At 41.4% G+C, this 17,324-nt stretch overlaps 18 non-coding genes across 18 annotated transcripts; 9 read left to right on the forward strand and 9 right to left on the reverse strand.

The window, feature by feature from the left end:
- Positions 1–155: 155 nt before the first annotated feature.
- On the reverse strand, positions 156–228 carry trnav-aac (transfer RNA valine (anticodon AAC)). Its single transcript has one exon. It is a non-coding gene; the product is annotated as a tRNA-Val (tRNA).
- Positions 229–374: 146 nt separating this feature from the next.
- Positions 375–447, forward strand: trnav-cac (transfer RNA valine (anticodon CAC)). Its single transcript has one exon. It is a non-coding gene; the product is annotated as a tRNA-Val (tRNA).
- A 1,050-nt stretch (positions 448–1,497) lies between these two features.
- On the reverse strand, positions 1,498–1,570 carry trnav-aac (transfer RNA valine (anticodon AAC)). Its single transcript has one exon. It is a non-coding gene; the product is annotated as a tRNA-Val (tRNA).
- Positions 1,571–5,422: 3,852 nt separating this feature from the next.
- trnav-aac (transfer RNA valine (anticodon AAC)) lies at positions 5,423–5,495 on the reverse strand. Its single transcript has one exon. It is a non-coding gene; the product is annotated as a tRNA-Val (tRNA).
- Positions 5,496–5,641: 146 nt separating this feature from the next.
- Positions 5,642–5,714, forward strand: trnav-cac (transfer RNA valine (anticodon CAC)). The gene has a single exon. It is a non-coding gene; the product is annotated as a tRNA-Val (tRNA).
- Positions 5,715–5,894: 180 nt separating this feature from the next.
- trnav-cac (transfer RNA valine (anticodon CAC)) lies at positions 5,895–5,967 on the forward strand. The gene has a single exon. It is a non-coding gene; the product is annotated as a tRNA-Val (tRNA).
- A 1,052-nt stretch (positions 5,968–7,019) lies between these two features.
- On the reverse strand, positions 7,020–7,092 carry trnav-aac (transfer RNA valine (anticodon AAC)). Its single transcript has one exon. It is a non-coding gene; the product is annotated as a tRNA-Val (tRNA).
- A 146-nt stretch (positions 7,093–7,238) lies between these two features.
- On the forward strand, positions 7,239–7,311 carry trnav-cac (transfer RNA valine (anticodon CAC)). Its single transcript has one exon. It is a non-coding gene; the product is annotated as a tRNA-Val (tRNA).
- A 1,025-nt stretch (positions 7,312–8,336) lies between these two features.
- trnav-aac (transfer RNA valine (anticodon AAC)) lies at positions 8,337–8,409 on the reverse strand. Its single transcript has one exon. It is a non-coding gene; the product is annotated as a tRNA-Val (tRNA).
- A 146-nt stretch (positions 8,410–8,555) lies between these two features.
- Positions 8,556–8,628, forward strand: trnav-cac (transfer RNA valine (anticodon CAC)). Its single transcript has one exon. It is a non-coding gene; the product is annotated as a tRNA-Val (tRNA).
- Positions 8,629–9,671: 1,043 nt separating this feature from the next.
- trnav-aac (transfer RNA valine (anticodon AAC)) lies at positions 9,672–9,744 on the reverse strand. The gene has a single exon. It is a non-coding gene; the product is annotated as a tRNA-Val (tRNA).
- Positions 9,745–9,890: 146 nt separating this feature from the next.
- Positions 9,891–9,962, forward strand: trnav-cac (transfer RNA valine (anticodon CAC)). Its single transcript has one exon. It is a non-coding gene; the product is annotated as a tRNA-Val (tRNA).
- Positions 9,963–11,014: 1,052 nt separating this feature from the next.
- trnav-aac (transfer RNA valine (anticodon AAC)) lies at positions 11,015–11,087 on the reverse strand. Its single transcript has one exon. It is a non-coding gene; the product is annotated as a tRNA-Val (tRNA).
- A 146-nt stretch (positions 11,088–11,233) lies between these two features.
- Positions 11,234–11,304, forward strand: trnav-cac (transfer RNA valine (anticodon CAC)). Its single transcript has one exon. It is a non-coding gene; the product is annotated as a tRNA-Val (tRNA).
- Positions 11,305–12,357: 1,053 nt separating this feature from the next.
- On the reverse strand, positions 12,358–12,430 carry trnav-aac (transfer RNA valine (anticodon AAC)). The gene has a single exon. It is a non-coding gene; the product is annotated as a tRNA-Val (tRNA).
- Positions 12,431–12,576: 146 nt separating this feature from the next.
- On the forward strand, positions 12,577–12,649 carry trnav-cac (transfer RNA valine (anticodon CAC)). Its single transcript has one exon. It is a non-coding gene; the product is annotated as a tRNA-Val (tRNA).
- A 1,245-nt stretch (positions 12,650–13,894) lies between these two features.
- trnav-cac (transfer RNA valine (anticodon CAC)) lies at positions 13,895–13,966 on the forward strand. The gene has a single exon. It is a non-coding gene; the product is annotated as a tRNA-Val (tRNA).
- A 1,051-nt stretch (positions 13,967–15,017) lies between these two features.
- Positions 15,018–15,090, reverse strand: trnav-aac (transfer RNA valine (anticodon AAC)). Its single transcript has one exon. It is a non-coding gene; the product is annotated as a tRNA-Val (tRNA).
- Between the last annotated feature and the right edge of the window lie 2,234 nt (positions 15,091–17,324).

The raw sequence follows: 17,324 nt of genomic DNA on the forward strand, positions 1-17,324 counted from the left end.
CAAGGCTTGTTATGTCTCAGCTTTCAAGCAGGGTCCTTGCATATCCTTTTTGCTCCAATCTTCTGGCGCACGGCTTTCAACCTGAACCTTTGTGTTTATCCACTCGTACTATTTCTTGGTTCTCGCAACTGCGTTTGAACATGTAGCGTAAAAGCTGTTTCTGCTCGGTTTCGAACCGAGGACCTTTTGCGTGTTAGGCAAACGTGATAACCACTACACTACAGAAACTTCGCGGACACCGCCATTTCGGAGATTTTTTTGCACGGGAAAAAGTACTTCAGTCCTATAAGATTGTGCAGTTTTCTTTCCTTAGCCCGAATAACCTTTAAGTCAAGAGCTTTCGACGAAGTGACGGAAAACCCTCCCGAGAACTTGTTTCCGTAGTGTAGCGGTTATCACGTTCGCCTCACACGCGAAAGGTCCCCAGTTCGAAACTGGGCGGAAACACGCCTTTTGGGATTGCACAGAACAACTTGAGGCATCTGTGTTGAACTTCATGGCCGATAATCCCCCATATGGCTCAATGTAGTTCTCAGAACAATTGAAGCATGTTGAAAAAGTAACGTCTTCTCTAATGTTTTCCAAATATGCTCAGCAGTCCCACATGCGTCTCCAACTAACAATCTGTTTAATGGTTATTTGCCCGAATACTATATGCCACTCAAACCGTCTCTTTAATAGAAATCGATATTATCCTCAGTTAAGAAACAACCTTTCAAAAGTATTTCAATGAAAGACTTGTCTCTTCTCAGTTTTCAAGCAAAGTCCTTGCATCTCCATTGTTATTTTCATAGACTAGCTCACCATTTGCTACTTGAATAACCTTTGCGTGCAATGCAATCGCGACTACGTTACATAAATGAAAAAATAATAGTATTTATCTGAATTTCTTTCTGCAGGAAAACATGCTTGAATCCTTTCACTTTGCACGGCTTATGCACCTTAGCACGAAAAGCAATTAGGCAAAAACTTGAGAAGGCACAGTTTCTGTAGTGCAGCTGTTATCACATCCCCTCGCCTGCATCAGGACCCCAGGTCGGCAATGGGTGTAAACACAGGTTTTGGGATTGCCCAAATTACAATGAGGCATACGAGGAGACCTTATTGCTGTGAAAAAAGTCCTTGTCTCCATGTAGGTCTTGGAGCAGTTTGAGCTCCTTGATAACGGAATGTCCTCCCTCCTTGTCTCCAAATATGCTCAACAGCCCAGCATGAGTCTCTACTTGAAACACGCTTTCTCATGACAATTGTCCGCAGTACTTGATGCCAAGAGAACAATATTTGTAATTCCTATCGATGTTTTCCATACTCTTCGAAGAAACATTCCACAAAAAGTTCAACGCAAGGCTTGTTATGTCTCAGCTTTCAAGCAGGGTCCTTGCATATCCTTTTTGCTCCAATCTTCTGGTGCACGGCTTTCAACCTGAACCTTTGTGTTTATCCACTCGTACTATTTCTTGGTTCTCGCAACTGCGTTTGAACATGTAGCGTAAAAGCTGTTTCTGCTCGGTTTCGAACCGAGGACCTTTTGCGTGTTAGGCAAACGTGATAACCACTACACTACAGAAACTTCGCGGACACCGCCATTTCGGAGATTTTTTTGCACGGGAAAAAGTACTTCAGTCCTATAAGATTGTGCAGTTTTCTTTCCTTAGCCCGAATAACCTTTAAGTCAAGAGCTTTCGACGAAGTGACGGAAAACCCTCCCGAGAACTTGTTTCCGTAGTGTAGCGGTTATCACGTTTGCCTCACACAGCGGGGCCAGCCGTGTATAGGTGTAACGCCGTCCCACGGAAATGAGGGTTCGAATCCACCCGGTTCGAAAGTTATCAAAGTATTTACATCAGATCAATTATTGCAACAGTATAAATAGGATTACAACATTACATATTACAATTCTTAATAAACACATAAACACAACAACAGCCAAGTATAAATGTAAAGCTATATTTGTATTTTCGTTCGTAACAGTATTAGCAGGGTTGATATGCACAAGCATGAAATGGGATTGGGGCTGGGACTGGAGCAGGCGGATTTACCGAGGCTGCAAGGTGACAACTGGCACACATGCAGTCGGACTCCCTGCAGTCGCATGCTGCCGCGGCTGCTGGGTCTCCTGAAGCTCGAGCTCCTGGAGCTTGGGTGTTAAGAGAAGCACTGGCATTGGTCTGCTTTTGCCAAGTACTTCATGGGCCACTTCTGAAGCAGAAATTATATTTTTATATACAGTGAGCTCCATAACGTTAGGGACAAAGCCGTATTTTCTTTACTTGGTTCTGTACCCCATAATTTTATATTTGTAATCAAACAATTTACATGTGGTTAAAGTGCAGCTATCAGCTCTCAGCTCTTATGAAAGATTATTTTAATACATTTTGATTTCACCCTGTAGAAATGACAGCACTCTCTATACATACATACAACCCCAATTCCAAAAAAGCCGAGACAGTATGGAAAATGCTAATAAAAACAAAAAGGTGTGATAATGTTAAATATTGTACATTTTATTTACCCTGTACTATATTTAAAACACTACAACAGCACATTATTTGATGTTTTACCTTGTGAATTTAATTGTTTTTTGAAAATATACACTCATTTCAAATCTGTTGACTGCAACATGCTCCAAAAAAGTTGGGACAGTCGAGTGTTTACCACTACGTAACATTACCATTTCTTTTAATTACGCTTATTAAATTTGGGCAATATTTTTCAAGTCAAAGTTTAAAAATGACTGCTTTCTGTTTTATTTGCATTTAATTTACCGTCTCGACTTTTTTAGAAATGGGGATGTACGTACATATTTTCAGGGTGCCATAATGTTCAGGACAAATGGTTTCACGTGTGTTTCTGATTAGTCAGGTGTGTTCAATTGCTTCCCCAGTACAATTATAAGGTATGCCAATGGAAGGAAGCCATTATGAGGCTGGGATATATGAAAAAACAGTCAGAGACATAGGCCAAACCTTAAGCTTACCAAAGTCAACCGCCTGGAACATCATTAAGAACGAGAGCACTGGTGAGCTCAGTAATCACAAAGGGCCTGGTAGGCCAAGGTGGACCCATACAGTTGATGACCAGAGAATTCTCGCTATAATGAAATAACATTAACTCGAAAACAGAGACCTGGACAGTAAAATTTGGGGAGGGTTTATATTTTCATGGGAATTGTACATCATAATGCTGTATAAATGGTAGGTTCTTTATGCCCTTGACCTTATGTTTTGCCATTTTGATACACAGCCTTGTGTAGCTCTATCACCCAGTATTATCAAATTCTCAACATGAAATTATTATTGTTATTATAATGATTTTCCAATGATCTCCCTTTTTTTGTGTGCTGTCAATCCAGGGGATAGGGTGGGAGGGGTAGTTAATATGAATTGCATTACACAAATTCTGTACTGTCTGAAGGTGGAGGCAGCAATATTTGTACTGTGTCCTGTTCTATATTGAATAGTTAAAACTGACTGATAATAATAATAATAATAATAATAATAATAATAATAATAATAATAATAATGGTAAGTATATAAACATATAGATAGGAAAGCGTTTGTTAAGATGGCTGAATGACAGTACTGACAATGAACAATTAGAGATGGCATTACTTATTGCCTTGACAGCAATAGTGTAATAAGTAATAATAATTTAAAAAATGTATGTCTAGACCGTGACGTGTTACACAAGGCACATGTAAAGGGGGCAATACCAATAATGATGATGATACCAGCAATGATATAGTGAGGGGGAAATGAAACATATTGTAAACTAAACCCTAATATGATTGCAGGGCCATGGAAATAATAGCTGGTGTACTGAGACACAAACGTGCACATGTACACATGTCCCATTTACCTGCGATATTCTCACTTAAAAGTGTTATTATGCACGGACAAGCCAACAAACGGGACGTGAAACCCAATAATGAAGTCAAATAGGAAAAATGAAACTACTGGTCTTTTAGCTGAAATAATGACAGAATACCTCGATGACATCAATATAAAACAGGAACCTGTTTGTAATAAATTTATTAAGACTTACCGAAGCGTAGGTACCACAAAATAACCGCAAAACGCCTTATTTAATATTCGAATTTATTTGTCTATACGCTGTCATTCATTCATTCAGGCGCAACGTTAAACGACCGTTGAGAATGAATGGGGAAAGGTAAAGGCAGAGACGAAAACGGTCTTCCTGCATCCGGGACGGAACAGCGCCGCGAAAAAATACGCGCGGCCAAAAATATATTACATCCGTAGTGTTAAGGACTACCGTTGAGAACGAACGGTAAAAGTTAAGGGAAGTTAAGCGTAACTATCCACGGCTCCCGCAGCGGAAGGTCCCCAGTTCGAAACTGGGCGGAAACACGCCTTTTGGGATTGCACAGAACAACTTGAGGCATCTGTGTTGAACTTCATGGCCGATAATCCCCCATATGGCTCAATGTAGTTCTCAGAACAATTGAAGCATGTTGAAAAAGTAACGTCTTCTCTAATGTTTTCCAAATATGCTCAGCAGTCCCACATGCGTCTCCAACTAACAATCTGTTTAATGGTTATTTGCCCGAATACTATATGCCACTCAAACCGTCTCTTTAATAGAAATCGATATTATCCTCAGTTTAAGAAACAACCTTTCAAAGTATTTCAATGAAAGACTTGTCTCTTCTCAGTTTTCAAGCAAAGTCCTTGCATCTCCATTGTTATTTTCATAGACTAGCTCACCATTTGCTACTTGAATAACCTTTGCGTGCAAATGCAATCGCGACTACGTTACATAAATGAAAAAATAATAGTATTTATCTGAAATTTCTTTCTGCAGGAAAACATGCTTGAATCCTTTCACTTTGCACGGCTTATGCACCTTAGCACGAAAAGCAATTAGGCAAAAACTTGAGAAGGCACAGTTTCTGTAGTGCAGCTGTTATCACATCCCCTCGCCTGCATCAGGACCCCAGGTCGGCAATGGGTGTAAACACAGGTTTTGGGATTGCGCAAATTACAATGAGGCATACGAGGAGACCTTATTGCTGTGAAAAAAGTCCTTGTCTCCATGTAGGTCTTGGAGCAGTTTGAGCTCCTTGATAACGGAATGTCCTCCCTCCTTGTCTCCAAATATGCTCAACAGCCCAGCATGAGTCTCTACTTGAAACACGCTTTCTCATGACAATTGTCCGCAGTACTTGATGCCAAGAGAACAATATTTGTAATTCCTATCGATGTTTTCCATACTCTTCGAAGAAACATTCCACAAAAAGTTCAACGCAAGGCTTGTTATGTCTCAGCTTTCAAGCAGGGTCCTTGCATATCCTTTTTGCTCCAATCTTCTGGCGCACGGCTTTCAACCTGAACCTTTGTGTTTATCCACTCGTACTATTTCTTGGTTCTCGCAACTGCGTTTGAACATGTAGCGTAAAAGCTGTTTCTGCTCGGTTTCGAACCAAGGACCTTTTGCGTGTTAGGCAAACGTGATAACCACTACACTACAGAAACTTCGCGGACACTGCCATTTCGGAGATTTTTTTGCACGGGAAAAAGTACTTCAGTCCTATAAGATTGTGCAGTTTTCTTTCCTTAGCCCGAATAACCTTTAAGTCAAGAGCTTTCGACGAAGTGACGGAAAACCCTCCCGAGAACTTGTTTCCGTAGTGTAGCGGTTATCACGTTCGCCTCACACGCGAAAGGTCCCCAGTTCGAAACTGGGCGGAAACACGCCTTTTGGGATTGCACAGAACAACTTGAGGCATCTGTGTTGAACTTCATGGCCGATAATCCCCCATATGGCTCAATGTAGTTCTCAGAACAATTGAAGCATGTTGAAAAATGCTTCAATTGAATAACCTTTAAGTCAAGAGCTTTCGACGAAGTGACGGAAAACCCTCCCGAGAACTTGTTTCCGTAGTGTAGCGGTTATCACGTTCGCCTCACACGCGAAAGGTCTCCAGTTCGAAACTGGGCGGAAACACGCCTTTTGGGATTGCACAGAACAACTTGAGGCATCTGTGTTGAACTTCATGGCCGATAATCCCCCATATGGCTCAATGTAGTTCTCAGAACAATTGAAGCATGTTGAAAAAGTAACGTCTTCTCTAATGTTTTCCAAATATGCTCAGCAGTCCCACATGCGTCTCCAACTAACAATCTGTTTAATGGTTATTTGCCCGAATACTATATGCCACTCAAACCGTCTCTTTAATAGAAATCGATATTATCCTCAGTTTAAGAAACAACCTTTCAAAAGTATTTCAATGAAAGACTTGTCTCTTCTCAGTTTTCAAGCAAAGTCCTTGCATCTCCATTGTTATTTTCATAGACTAGCTCACCATTTGCTACTTGAATAACCTTTGCGTGCAAATGCAATCGCGACTACGTTACATAAATGAAAAAATAATAGTATTTATCTGAAATTTCTTTCTGCAGGAAAACATGCTTGAATCCTTTCACTTTGCACGGCTTATGTACCTTAGCACGAAAAGCAATTAGGCAAAAACTTGAGAAGGCACAGTTTCTGTAGTGCAGCTGTTATCACATCCCCTCGCCTGCATCAGGACCCCAGGTCGGCAATGGGTGTAAACACAGGTTTTGGGATTGCCCAAATTACAGTGAGGCATACGAGGAGACCTTATTGCTGTGAAAAAAGTCCTTGTCTCCATGTAGGTCTTGGAGCAGTTTGAGCTCCTTGATAACGGAATGTCCTCCCTCCTTGTCTCCAAATATGCTCAACAGCCCAGCATGAGTCTCTACTTGAAACACGCTTTCTCATGACAATTGTCCGCAGTACTTGATGCCAAGAGAACAATATTTGTAATTCTATCGATGTTTTCCATACTCTTCGAAGAAACATTCCACAAAAAGTTCAACGCAAGGCTTGTTATGTCTCAGCTTTCAAGCAGGGTCCTTGCATATCCTTTTTGCTCCAATCTTCTGGCGCACGGCTTTCAACCTGAACCTTTGTGTTTATCCACTCGTACTATTTCTTGGTTCGCGCAACTGCGTTTGAACATGTAGCGTAAAAGCTGTTTCTGCTCGGTTTCGAACCGAGGACCTTTTGCGTGTTAGGCAAACGTGATAACCACTACACTACAGAAACTTCGCGGACACCGCCATTTCGGAGATTTTTTTGCACGGGAAAAAGTACTTCAGTCCTACAAGATTGTGCAGTTTTCTTTCCTTAGCCCGAATAACCTTTAAGTCAAGAGCTTTCGACGAAGTGACGGAAAACCCTCCCGAGAACTTGTTTCCGTAGTGTAACGGTTATCACGTTCGCCTCACACGCGAAAGGTCCCCAGTTCGAAACTGGGCGGAATCACGCCTTTTGGGATTGCACAGAACAACTTGAGGCATCTGTGTTGAACTTCATGGCCGATAATCCCCCATATGGCTCAATGTAGTTCTCAGAACAATTGAAGCATGTTGAAAAAGTAACGTCTTCTCTAATGTTTTCCAAATATGCTCAGCAGTCCCACATGCGTCTCCAACTAACAATCTGTTTAATGGTTATTTGCCCGAATAATATATGCCACTCAAACCGTCTCTTTAATAGAAATCGATATTATCCTCAGTTTAAGAAACAACCTTTCAAAAGTATTTCAATGAAAGACTTGTCTCTTCTCAGTTTTCAAGCAAAGTCCTTGCATCTCCATTGTTATTTTCATAGACTAGCTCACCATTTGCTACTTGAATAACCTTTGCGTGCAAATGCAATCGCGACTACGTTACATAAATGAAAAAATAATAGTATTTATCTGAAATTTCTTTCTGCAGGAAAACATGCTTGAATCCTTTCACTTTGCACGGCTTATGTACCTTAGCACGAAAAGCAATTAGGCAAAAACTTGAGAAGGCACAGTTTCTGTAGTGCAGCTGTTATCACATCCCCTCGCCTGCATCAGGACCCCAGGTCGGCAATGGGTGTAAACACAGGTTTTGGGATTGCCCAAATTACAATGAGGCATGTCCTTGTCTCCATGTAGGTCTTGGAGCAGTTTGAGCTCCTTGATAACGGAATGTCCTCCCTCCTTGTCTCCAAATATGCTCAACAGCCCAGCATGAGTCTCTACTTGAAACACGCTTTCTCATGACAATTGTCCGCAGTACTTGATGCCAAGAGAACAATATTTGTAATTCCTATCGATGTTTTCCATACTCTTCGAAGAAACATTCCACAAAAAGTTCAACGCAAGGCTTGTTATGTCTCAGCTTTCAAGCAGGGTCCTTGCATATCCTTTTTGCTCCAATCTTCTGGCGCACGGCTTTCAACCTGAACCTTTGTGTTTATCCACTCGTACTATTTCTTGGTTCTCGCAACTGCGTTTGAACATGTAGCGTAAAAGCTGTTTCTGCTCGGTTTCGAACCGAGGACCTTTTGCGTGTTAGGCAAACGTGATAACCACTACACTACAGAAACTTCGCGGACACCGCCATTTCGGAGATTTTTTTGCACGGGAAAAAGTACTTCAGTCCTATAAGATTGTGCAGTTTTCTTTCCTTAGCCCGAATAACCTTTAAGTCAAGAGCTTTCGACGAAGTGACGGAAAACCCTCCCGAGAACTTGTTTCCGTAGTGTAGCGGTTATCACGTTCGCCTCACACGCGAAAGGTCCCCAGTTCGAAACTGGGCGGAAACACGCCTTTTGGGATTGCACAGAACAACTTGAGGCATCTGTGTTGAACTTCATGGCCGATAATCCCCCATATGGCTCAATGTAGTTCTCAGAACAATTGAAGCATGTTGAAAAAGTAACGTCTTCTCTAATGTTTTCCAAATATGCTCAGCAGTCCCACATGCGTCTCCAACTAACAATCTGTTTAATGGTTATTTGCCCGAATACTATATGCCACTCAAACCGTCTCTTTAATAGAAATCGATATTATCCTCAGTTTAAGAAACAACCTTTCAAAAGTATTTCAATGAAAGACTTGTCTCTTCTCAGTTTTCAAGCAAAGTCCTTGCATCTCCATTGTTATTTTCATAGACTAGCTCACCATTTGCTACTTGAATAACCTTTGCGTGCAAATGCAATCGCGACTACGTTACATAAATGAAAAAATAATAGTATTTATCTGAAATTTCTTTCTGCAGGAAACATGCTTGAATCCTTTCACTTTGCACGGCTTATGTACCTTAGCACGAAAAGCAATTAGGCAAAAACTTGAGAAGGCACAGTTTCTGTAGTGCAGCTGTTATCACATCCCCTCGCCTGCATCAGGACCCCAGGTCGGCAATGGGTGTAAACACAGGTTTTGGGATTGCCCAAATTACAATGAGGCATACGAGGACTTTGCTGTGAAAAAGTCTGTCTCCATGTAGGTCTTGGAGCAGTTTGAGCTCCTTGATAACGGAATGTCCTCCCTCCTTGTCTCCAAATATGCTCAACAGCCCAGCATGAGTCTCTACTTGAAACACGCTTTCTCATGACAATTGTCCGCAGTACTTGATGCCAAGAGAACAATATTTGTAATTCCTATCGATGTTTTCCATACTCTTCGAAGAAACATCCACAAAAAGTTCAACGCAAGGCTTGTTATGTCTCAGCTTTCAAGCAGGGTCCTTGCATATCCTTTTTGCTCCAATCTTCTGGCGCACGGCTTTCAACCTGAACCTTTGTGTTTATCCACTCGTACTATTTCTTGGTTCTCGCAACTGCGTTTGAACATGTAGCGTAAAAGCTGTTTCTGCTCGGTTTCGAACCGAGGACCTTTTGCGTGTTAGGCAAACGTGATAACCACTACACTACAGAAACTTCGCGGACACGCCATTTCGGAGATTTTTTTGCACGGGAAAAAGTACTTCAGTCCTATAAGATTGTGCAGTTTTCTTTCCTTAGCCCCGAATAACCTTTAAGTCAAGAGCTTTCGACGAAGTGACGGAAAACCCTCCCGAGAACTTGTTTCCGTAGTGTAGCGGTTATCACGTTCGCCTCACACGCGAAAGGTCCCAGTTCGAAACTGGGCGGAAACACGCCTTTTGGGATTGCACAGAACAACTTGAGGCATCTGTGTTGAACTTCATGGCCGATAATCCCCCATATGGCTCAATGTAGTTCTCAGAACAATTGAAGCATGTTGAAAAAGTAACGTCTTCTCTAATGTTTTCCAAATATGCTCAGCAGTCCCACATGCGTCTCCAACTAACAATCTGTTTAATGGTTATTTGCCCGAATACTATATGCCACTCAAACCGTCTCTTTAATAGAAATCGATATTATCCTCAGTTTAAGAAACAACCTTTCAAAAGTATTTCAATGAAAGACTTGTCTCTTCTCAGTTTTCAAGCAAAGTCCTTGCATCTCCATTGTTATTTTCATAGACTAGCTCACCATTTGCTACTTGAATAACCTTTGCGTGCAAATGCAATCGCGACTACGTTACATAAATGAAAAAATAATAGTATTTATCTGAAATTTCTTTCTGCAGGAAAACATGCTTGAATCCTTTCACTTTGCACGGCTTATGTACCTTAGCACGAAAAGCAATTAGGCAAAAACTTGAGAAGGCACAGTTTCTGTAGTGCAGCTGTTATCACATCCCCTCGCCTGCATCAGGACCCCAGGTCGGCAATGGGTGTAAACACAGGTTTTGGGATTGCCCAAATTACAATGAGGCATACGAGGAGACCTTATTGCTGTGAAAAAAGTCCTTGTCTCCATGTAGGTCTTGGAGCAGTTTGAGCTCCTTGATAACGGAATGTCCTCCCTCCTTGTCTCCAAATATGCTCAACAGCCCAGCATGAGTCTCTACTTGAAACACGCTTTCTCATGACAATTGTCCGCAGTACTTGATGCCAAGAGAACAATATTTGTAATTCCTATCGATGTTTTCCATACTCTTCGAAGAAACATTCCAAAAAAAGTTCAACGCAAGGCTTGTTATGTCTCAGCTTTCAAGCAGGGTCCTTGCATATCCTTTTTGCTCCAATCTTCTGGCGCACGGCTTTCAACCTGAACCTTTGTGTTTATCCACTCGTACTATTTCTGGTTCTCGCAACTGCGTTTGAACATGTAGCGTAAAAGCTGTTTCTGCTCGGTTTCGAACCGAGGACCTTTTGCGTGTTAGGCAAACGTGATAACCACTACACTACAGAAACTTCGCGGACACCGCCATTTCGGAGATTTTTTTGCACGGGAAAAAGTACTTCAGTCCTATAAGATTGTGCAGTTTTCTTTCCTTAGCCCGAATAACCTTTAAGTCAAGAGCTTTCGACGAAGTGACGGAAAACCCTCCCGAGAACTTGTTTCCGTAGTGTAGCGGTTATCACGTTCGCCTCACACGCGAAAGTCCCAGTTCGAAACTGGGCGGAAACACGCCTTTTGGGATTGCACAGAACAACTTGAGGCATCTGTGTTGAACTTCATGGCCGATAATCCCCCATATGGCTCAATGTAGTTCTCAGAACAATTGAAGCATGTTGAAAAAGTAACGTCTTCTCTAATGTTTTCCAAATATGCTCAGCAGTCCCACATGCGTCTCCAACTAACAATCTGTTTAATGGTTATTTGCCCGAATACTATATGCCACTCAAACCGTCTCTTTAATAGAAATCGATATTATCCTCAGTTTAAGAAACAACCTTTCAAAAGTATTTCAATGAAAGACTTGTCTCTTCTCAGTTTTCAAGCAAAGTCCTTGCATCTCCATTGTTATTTTCATAGACTAGCTCACCATTTGCTACTTGAATAACCTTTGCGTGCAAATGCAATCGCGACTACGTTACATAAATGAAAAAATAATAGTATTTATCTGAAATTTCTTTCTGCAGGAAAACATGCTTGAATCCTTTCACTTTGCACGGCTTATGCACCTTAGCACGAAAAGCAATTAGGCAAAAACTTGAGAAGGCACAGTTTCTGTAGTGCAGCTGTTATCACATCCCCTCGCCTGCATCAGGACCCCAGGTCGGCAATGGGTGTAAACACAGGTTTTGGGATTGCGCAAATTACAATGAGGCATACGAGGAGACCTTATTGCTGTGAAAAAAGTCCTTGTCTCCATGTAGGTCTTGGAGCAGTTTGAGCTCCTTGATAACGGAATGTCCTCCCTCCTTGTCTCCAAATATGCTCAACAGCCCAGCATGAGTCTCTACTTGAAACACGCTTTCTCATGACAATTGTCCGCAGTACTTGATGCCAAGAGAACAATATTTGTAATTCCTATCGATGTTTTCCATACTCTTCGAAGAAACATTCCACAAAAAGTTCAACGCAAGGCTTGTTATGTCTCAGCTTTCAAGCAGGGTCCTTGCATATCCTTTTTGCTCCAATCTTCTGGCGCACGGCTTTCAACCTGAACCTTTGTGTTTATCCACTCGTACTATTTCTTGGTTCTCGCAACTGCGTTTGAACATGTAGCGTAAAAGCTGTTTCTGCTCGGTTTCGAACCGAGGACCTTTTGCGTGTTAGGCAAACGTGATAACCACTACACTACAGAAACTTCGCGGACACCGCCATTTCGGAGATTTTTTTGCACGGGAAAAAGTACTTCAGTCCTATAAGATTGTGCAGTTTTCTTTCCTTAGCCCGAATAACCTTTAAGTCAAGAGCTTTCGACGAAGTGACGGAAAACCCTCCCGAGAACTTGTTTCCGTAGTGTAGCGGTTATCACGTTCGCCTCACACGCGAAAGGTCCCCAGTTCGAAACTGGGCGGAAACACGCCTTTTGGGATTGCACAGAACAACTTGAGGCATCTGTGTTGAACTTCATGGCCGATAATCCCCATATGGCTCAATGTAGTTCTCAGAACAATTGAAGCATGTTGAAAAAGTAACGTCTTCTCTAATGTTTTCCAAATATGCTCAGCAGTCCCACATGCGTCTCCAACTAACAATCTGTTTAATGGTTATTTGCCCGAATACTATATGCCACTCAAACCGTCTTTTTAATAGAAATCGATATTATCCTCAGTTTAAGAAACAACCTTTCAAAAGTATTTCAATGAAAGACTTGTCTCTTCTCAGTTTTCAAGCAAAGTCCTTGCATCTCCATTGTTATTTTCATAGACTAGCTCACCATTTGCTACTTGAATAACCTTTGCGTGCAAATGCAATCGCGACTACGTTACATAAATGAAAAAATAATAGTATTATCTGAAATTCTTTCTGCAGGAAAACATGCTTTAATCCTTTCACTTTGCACGGCTTATACCTTAGCACGAAAGCAATTAGGCAAAAACTTGAGAAGGCACAGTTTCTGTAGTGCAGCTGTTATCACATCCCCTCGCCTGCATCAGGACCCAGGTCGGCAAGGGTGTAAACACAGGTTTTGGGATTGCCAAATTACAATGAGGCATACGAGGAGACTTATTGCTGTGAAAAAGTCCTTGTCTCCATGTAGGTCTTGGAGCAGTTTGAGCTCCTTGATAACGGAATGTCCTCCCTCCTTGTCTCCAATATGCTCAACAGCCCAGCATGAGTCTCTACTTGAAACACGCTTTCTCATGACAATTGTCCGCAGTACTTGATGCCAAGAGAACAATTTGTAATTCCTATCGATGTTTTCCATACTCTTCGAAGAAACATTCCACAAAAAGTTCAACGCAAGGCTTGTTATGTCTCAGCTTTCAGCAGGGTCCTTGCATATCCTTTTGCTCCATCTTCTGGCGCACGGCTTTCACCTGAACCTTGTGTTTATCACTCGTACTATTCTTGGTTCTCGCAACTGCGTTTGAACATGTAGCGTAAAAGCTGTTCTGCTCGGTTTCGAACCGGGACCTTTGCGTGTTAGGCAACGTGATAACACACACTACAGAAACTTCGCGGACACCGCCATTTCGGAGATTTTTTTGCACGGGAAAAAGTACTTCAGTCCTATAAGATTGTGCAGTTTTCTTCTCCTTAGCCCGAATAACCTTTAAGTCAAGAGCTTTCGACGAAGTGACGGAAAACCCCCCGAGAACTTGTTTCCGTAGTGTAGCGGTTATCACGTTTGCCTCACACGCGAAGGTCCCCAGTTCGAAACTGGGCGGAAACACGCCTTTTGGGATTGCACAGAACAACTTGAGGCATCTGTGTTGAACTTCATGGCCGATAATCCCCCATATGGCTCAATGTAGTTCTCAGAACAATTGAAGCATGTTGAAAAAGTAACGTCTTCTCTAATGTTTTCCAAATATGCTCAGCAGTCCCACATGCGTCTCCAACTAACAATCTGTTTAATGGTTATTTGCCCGATACTATATGCCACTCAAACCGTCTTTTAATAGAAATCGATATTATCCTCAGTTTAAGAAACAACCTTTCAAAAATATTTCAATGAAAGACTTGTCTCTTCTCAGTTTTCAAGCAAAGTCCTTGCATCTCCATTGTTATTTTCATAGACTAGCTCACCATTTGCTACTTGAATAACCTTTGCGTGCAAATGCAATGCGACTACGTTACATAAATGAAAAAATAATAGTATTTATCTGAAATTTCTTTCTGCAGGAAAACATGCTTGAATCCTTTCACTTTGCACGGCTTATGCACCTTAGCACGAAAAGCAATTAGGCAAAAACTTGAGAAGGCACAGTTTCTGTAGTGCAGCTGTTATCACATCCCCTCGCCTGCATCAGGACCCCAGGTCGGCAATGGGTGTAAACACAGGTTTTGGGATTGCGCCAAATTACAATGAGGCATACGAGGAGACCTTATTTCTGTGAAAAAAGTCCTTGTCTCCATGTAGGTCTTGGAGCAGTTTGAGCTCCTTGATAACGGAATGTCCTCCCTCCTTGTCTCCAAATATGCTCAACAGCCCAGCATGAGTCTCTACTTGAAACACGCTTTCTCATGACAATTGTCCGCAGTACTTGATGCCAAGAGAACAATATTTGTAATTCCTATCGATGTTTTCCATACTCTTCGAAGAAACATTCCACAAAAAGTTCAACGCAAGGCTTGTTATGTCTCAGCTTTCAAGCAGGGTCCTTGCATATCCTTTTTGCTCCAATCTTCTGGCGCACGGCTTTCAACCTGAACCTTTGTGTTTATCCACTCGTACTATTTCTTGGTTCTCGCAACTGCGTTTGAACATGTAGCGTAAAAGCTGTTTCTGCTCGGTTTCGAACCGAGGACCTTTTGCGTGTTAGGCAAACGTGATAACCACTACACTACAGAAACTTCGCGGACACTGCCATTTCGGAGATTTTTTTGCACGGGAAAAAGTACTTCAGTCCTATAAGATTGTGCAGTTTTCTTTCCTTAGCCCGAATAACCTTTAAGTCAAGAGCTTTCGACGAAGTGACGGAAAACCCTCCCGAGAACTTGTTTCCGTAGTGTAGCGTTATCACGTTCGCCTCACACGCGAAAGGTCCCCAGTTCGAAACTGGCGGAAACACGCCTTTTGGGATTGCACAGAACAACTTGAGGCATCTGTGTGAACAGACAGTATGGAAAATGCTAATAAAAACAAAAGGGAGTGATAATGTTAAATATTGTACATTTTATTTACCCTGTACTATATTTAAAACACTACAACAGCACATTATTTGATGTTTTACCTTGTGAATTTACTTGTTTTTTGAAAATATACACTCATTTCAAATCTGTTGACTGCAACACGCTCCAAAAAAGCTGGGACAGTCGAGTGTTTACCACTTTGTAACATCACCATTTCTTTTAATAACGCTTATTAAATTTGGGCAATATTTTTCAAGTCAAAGCAAATTGAAAAATGACTGCTTTCTGTTTTATTTGCATTTAATTTACCGTCTCGACTTTTTTAGAATTGGGGATGTACATACGTATTTTCAGGGTGCCATAATGTTCAGGACAAATGGTTTCACGTGTGTTTCTGATTAGTCAGGTGTGTTCAATTGCTTCTTCAGTACAATTATAAGGTATGCCAATGGAAGGAAGCCATTATGTGGCTGGGATATATGAAAAAACAGTCAGAGACATTGGCCAAACCTTAAGCTTACCAAAGTCAACCGCTTGCAACATCATTAAGAACGAGAGCACTGGTGAGCTCAGTAATCACAAAGGGCCTGGTAGGCCAAGGTGGACCTATACAGTTGATGACCAAAGAATTCTCGCTATAATGAAATAACATTAACTCTAAAACAGAGACCTGGACAGTAAAATTTGGGGAGGGTTTATATTTTCATGGGAACTGTACATCATGATGCTGTATAAATGGTAGGTTCTTTATGCCCTTGACCTTATGTTTTGCCATTTTGATACACAACCTTGTGTAGCTCTATCACCCAGTATTATCAAATTCTCAACATGAAAATTATTATTGTTATTATAATGATTTTCCACTGATCTCCCTTTTTTGTGTGCTGTCAATCCGGGGGATAGGGTGGGAGGGGTAGTTAATATGAATTGCATTACACAAATTCTGTACTGTCTGAAGGTGGAGGCAGCAATATTTGTACTGTGTCCTGTTCTATATTGAATAGTTAAAACTGACTGATAATAAATAATAAAATAATAATAATAAATAATAATAATGGTAAGTATATAAACATATAGATAGGAAAGCGTTTGTTAAGATGGCTGAATGACAGTACTGACAATGAACAATTAGAGATGGCATTACTTATTGCCTTGACAGCAATAGTGTAATAAGTAATAATTTAAAAAATGTATGTCTAGACCGTGACGTGTTACACAAGGCACATGTAAAGGGGGCAATACCAATAATGATGATGATACCAGCAATAATATAGTGAGGGGGAAATGAAACATATTGTAAACTAAACCCTAATATGATTGCAGGGCCATGGAAATAATAGCTGGTGTACTGAGACACAAACGTGCACATGTACACATGTCCCATTTACCTGCGATATTCTCACTTAAAAGTGTTATTATGCACGGACAAGCCAGCAAACGGGACGTGAAACCCAATAATGAAGTCAAATAGGAAAAATGAAACTACCGGTCTTTTAGCTGAAATAATGACAGAATACCTCGATGACATCAATATAAAACAGGAACCTGTTTGTAATAAATTTATTAAGACTTACCGAAGCGTAGGTACCACAAAATAACCGCAAAACGCCTTATTAAATATTCGAATTTATTTGTCTATACGCTGTCATTCATTCATTCAGGACGGCAACGTTAAGAACAACCGTTGAGAATGAATGGGGAAAGGTAAAGGCAGAGACGAAAACGGTCTTCCTGCATCCGGGACGGAACAGCGCCGCGAAAATACGCGCGGCCAAAAATATATTGCATCCGTAGTGTTAAGAACTACCGTTGAGAACGAACGGGAAAAGTTAAGGGAAGTTAAGCGTAACTATCCACGGCTCCCGCGCGCGGGCCAGCCGTGTATAGGTGTAACGCCGTCCCACGGAAACGAAGGTTCGAATCCGCCCGCGGGCAAATAAATAATCGTTCGTAAT

This window comes from Anguilla rostrata, unplaced genomic scaffold, assembly GCF_018555375.3.
Source record: "Anguilla rostrata isolate EN2019 unplaced genomic scaffold, ASM1855537v3 scaf1061, whole genome shotgun sequence".
Lineage (NCBI taxonomy): Eukaryota > Metazoa > Chordata > Actinopteri > Anguilliformes > Anguillidae > Anguilla > Anguilla rostrata.